This window comes from Lolium rigidum, chromosome 3 (assembly GCF_022539505.1).
Source record: "Lolium rigidum isolate FL_2022 chromosome 3, APGP_CSIRO_Lrig_0.1, whole genome shotgun sequence".
Classification (NCBI taxonomy): Eukaryota; Viridiplantae; Streptophyta; class Magnoliopsida; order Poales; family Poaceae; genus Lolium; species Lolium rigidum.
Window position 1 is genome coordinate 364794922 of NC_061510.1, and position 4220 is coordinate 364799141.

The 4220-nt window shown below is 50.2% G+C and overlaps 1 long non-coding RNA gene across 2 annotated transcripts; it reads right to left on the reverse strand.

Moving 5' to 3' along the window:
* Window positions 1-576: 576 nt before the first annotated feature.
* Window positions 577-2340, reverse strand: LOC124700469. 2 transcript variants are annotated; one of them, XR_007001744.1, is made up of 2 exons: window positions 1660-2340; window positions 577-947 (listed from the first exon to the last, which is right to left on the reverse strand). It is a non-coding gene; the product is annotated as an uncharacterized LOC124700469 (long non-coding RNA). The 2 variants fall into 2 exon arrangements; XR_007001745.1 differs by having other exon boundaries at window positions 577-950.
* Window positions 2341-4220: the final 1880 nt, after the last annotated feature.

Genomic DNA, 4220 nt, shown 5'->3' on the forward strand with positions numbered 1-4220 from the left:
ATGTAACAGAGTAAATGTTGTAATTCTATAGACATGCCTTGGACCCGCATATGTTTCTGTTGTACCACTCTGAGCGATATAATACTAGTGGAACGGTGTTTCATTGATGTTATATCAGACTTGCATACTACACCATGCAGTGGTATGCCGGGTCACCACATCCCACCCGCCGGCTACATCCATCAGCGCGCACCATCTCCCACCCGCCGGCTCCACCACCAACGCGCACCATCTCCTAGCCGCCTCGCCGGAGCAGAATCGGGCAAAGGAGACCACACATCCCTCGCATCATGTCCCTCCCGTCAGCTCAGGCAACCAGCGCACACGATCTCCCCTGCCGCTAGCTGGAGCAGAATCACCGGAGCTAGCTCCCGCGTCAGGTAGGGGCAGTTGCTGTCCGGCGCACACCTAGACCACAATATTCAGGCAATAGACATTAAAGATTTACAAACTGTAACTATAAATCCTACACTACACCAAACATTAATCTAAAGAGTGGCTGAACTAGCTTGACACTTCACATAAACTATACGACATGCAAGAAAGGAAAGATAAACAATTCGTGCCAAAGTAAACTTAAGAACCAGTCCTTTTTTTGAACATCGCCCATCGGCATTTATTCAATCGACGGCATAAAATCAAGCTAAACAACCTCAGCTAGAAAACCAGGGACACAGTCATACGAGACTACCAAATCATCAACAGAGAGTGCCACACTAGCACAAGCATGTGCTGCCTTATTTGCATCTTTCTTTACAAAATTTATTGAAAAACCAAAGAAGAACGAGAGTAAAGCTTCATCTCTATAACCAGCTGGGAGAAAGAAGAACGTTGCTCCTTTTCTCCACCCCAAACCTTCACAATTGTTTGACAATCTGTCTCCAATTGAACGTGAGACCATCCCCTCGAGCAGGCCAGCAAGATTGCATCCCTACATGCTAGCATTTCTGCTGTAAAAGGATCAGACACATGATCATATCTTGGCAAGCATATTGACCCACAATCATCAGATTTGAATCCACCGTATGAACTAGCTAAGCAACTACTACCCTTTAATTTTGCCGATGTCGATATGATGAATTGATGATGGATATTATCACAATACAAGAGATATCTCTCTTCTAGCTAGCTTGACATGGTGAAATGTTATCCAACTGATCAGGAGTAAGCCAAAAAAAAGCATCAAAATTTTATTCGATGTGGTCGCTATTGCTATATTAAACATCAACAAGGCCATGAACAGTTTACTCAATGCAACAGAAGTAAGAACCTTTCAGTTTCTTCGATCAGCGGCTAATAATAATATTCTAAGATGCAAGCTTCCGTGAAGCTCCATTGTTCAGGAAAATGCAACAGAACAGACATATGTTGTACTGCTAGATCTACTATTCCACAACGAAGATAATAATTAGACGTTAATGCAAAACGAGTGTGATTTTCTTGTATGAATTGAGATTCCACCATGATTTGAAAGATGCGCTAAAATATGCAGTTAGTAAATGGATAGTAATCCGGACCTTTTTCACCTGTACAGATGGAACAACCTACACATGATTAAACAACAAAACCAACAAGATGTGATATCAAATTTTGCTATGAACTCACCAGCAGAGACATAAAAGGAAGAAAATAAAAGGGATGCGTGAGAGAGGAACTCACATGCTTGATGGAGCGCCGCCGAAAGATGGACAAATTGCTTCGGCAGGGGAGAAGCAGCAGGTGACCCTGAAAGATGACGGGATATGTTCTGCTTTGCTTCAAGAAGCGGTCAGAATTTGAGAGAGAAAACATCTCCAATCGGCAGCCTGCAAGATCTGGAACTACAACTTATCAGCTCGGGGACGAATAAGCCATGATGAACTAGATAAGCAGAGCGGATAGTTTGGGCAGGAGAAGAACGACTGCTAGGCAGTCGCCGTTGTCGGAGGGAAGAGCGGAATCTTGGATGCTTAGCCACCATGGTCGTCGCCGGAGGGAGGCAGAAGCGCCGCTCCCGGTAGCCGGAGAGAGGCGGAGGCGCCTCTCCTAGGTAGACGCTCGCGGCGCCCGCCTCACTCGCCGCCGGCCTTCTCTATGCTTCGCCGACCGTCGTTATCGCCGGAGGGACAGGGATCTGGGCGGAGCAGATCTTGGGAAGACGACAACCGTCGCCGGAGAGGGGAAATCTGGGAGAGGAGAGGGACGTGGAAGCGATGCGCTATGCAGGCCCCGCTCCGGTCGCCGGTGGAGGAAGAACCTGAGGTTGTTGGAGGCGTCGCCTCTCTGCCGTCGGAGGTGGGGAGGGGAGCGGAGGGGCTTTGGGTTCAGTCGCCGTCGCCGTCCTTCGTGGCCCGCGGAATTCCTTCCCCACGTCGCGACTAGAGGAATGACTTCCCCGGGTTGGAGCCGGAACGGACGCGAAACCGTTGTCTCGCATGCCTCCAAACGGCCCGGTGGGCTCTCCCGGGGCGTGTCGGCCCGAGGCCGGGGAAAGACCGGGGAAAGGCCGGGGAACCCCCGCGGAACGGGCCCAACCAAACGAGCCCTTAAGGAGCACTTCCTGCTCAGCCATCCCGATAAACATATACTCGTGTTCAGAGTTCAGACGGAGTACTGGCGAGATCCAGACTGCGAAACTCGTGTGACTCGCCACAGCCAACACGGCCACGCTCCGGCTGCTCGTCGAGCTATGCAGCGACCACGACGACGGCCCCGTGGACGTGGAGACGATGGACGGATGGAGGACGTGACCCGCCAAGTGCCACTCAGCGACATGGGAGGTTGCCAGGGCGCGGCCAGACCGGGCGTTCAAACACCTGGTGGCCCTGATCGGCAACCCGACGCTGCGCCCGGAGGTCACGGCGGCGGCGTTGCGTGTCCGGGAGAGGTGCGGAGAGGAGCTTGGCATGCTCGGCGGCGTCGAGTTCCGCCTTCGCGTTATGTCGTCGCGACGTTTTGAGGAGGAGTCGGACTCTGTCACTCTGATCTGGAGTACCACGACGAGAGCGCGGGCGCCATGGAGATGGAGTTCGGGAAGTTCGATCTGAGCGGCGCCGATTAGGATGATGATGAAGACGACGGCAAAGGATGATGATGACCACGGCGCCCTCATGCTGGAAGGCGACCCCACTGCTCTCGGGCTTCGAGGCGTGCTCCAGAAGCTCAACGATCAGGACGAGCTGAGGTCGTGCGACATACATGGCGGTAGCATGGAAGACGACCAGGCCTACGGGCCTGCGCGGCTGGCGCCTGGCGGCACGCCCGTGTCGCGGGCGTCGCGCGCCACCATGGCTATGTTGCCCGGATACGGCGATACGGATACGGATACAGATACCGCGATACGGCGATACGGCGATTTTCCAAAAACACGGATACGGGGATACGTTTCTATATATATAATAAACATTACAAAATTACTGGTTTTTGCTCAAGAATGAGTGTTATTACTATATATAGGAGTATAGGAGTACCGTGATATAGTTGTTTGCCAAAAAAAAGTTTGTCAATTGCAAGGGTGCAGCCCTCTTTTTTCCACCTAGCTGTCAAATAACAATTTAGTAAATTGATAGGGTGACCATGGTCGACCAGGAGCTGCAGTCCGCGAGGCGGCAGCAGCAGTCGAAGTCGATAGTTACTGGTTTCATGTACGGTGGCGTGGCAACATATCTGGTTTGCGACTTGCGAGACAGTGACCTTCGTTTTTTTTTTTAGAAAAATTTGCTGCCCTTTATTATAAACTAGGACATTTGCCCGTGCGATGCTACGGGTTGTTTTTCACTAAATATTTTTTGGGCCACGTAGAATCTCCCTACTGAATTTTAATTTTTGGTTGAGGGGATAAAAACTCTTGACGAACCGAAACCCACCCTGCATTAACTTGTTGAAGAAAAAATGGAAGTTGTGCAGCGGCATTTCGCCGGCGGCAGCTAAGGGGCGTTGCTGATGCCATTCAGGAGCGTCAACCTGGAGCTCTTGTACACCCGAGCTTCGTTGTAGTAGTAGTAGGTGTGCCAGCTAGAGTTTCTATGGTTCTCCGTGAAAAGGTTACATGTAAACACTTAAGATCATGCACGTATCAATTAGGTGCATCATACGTAGTATCTTTTTAGAAAACATATGCTTTACTTCAGCATTGTGTACCCATTCATTGAAATAAAACTGTATTTTTCTAGAAAAAATTTGCGAGTGTTTTTTACCCCGAGCGTAAACATAACCCGCGAGCATAGAAATAAATAGCCACA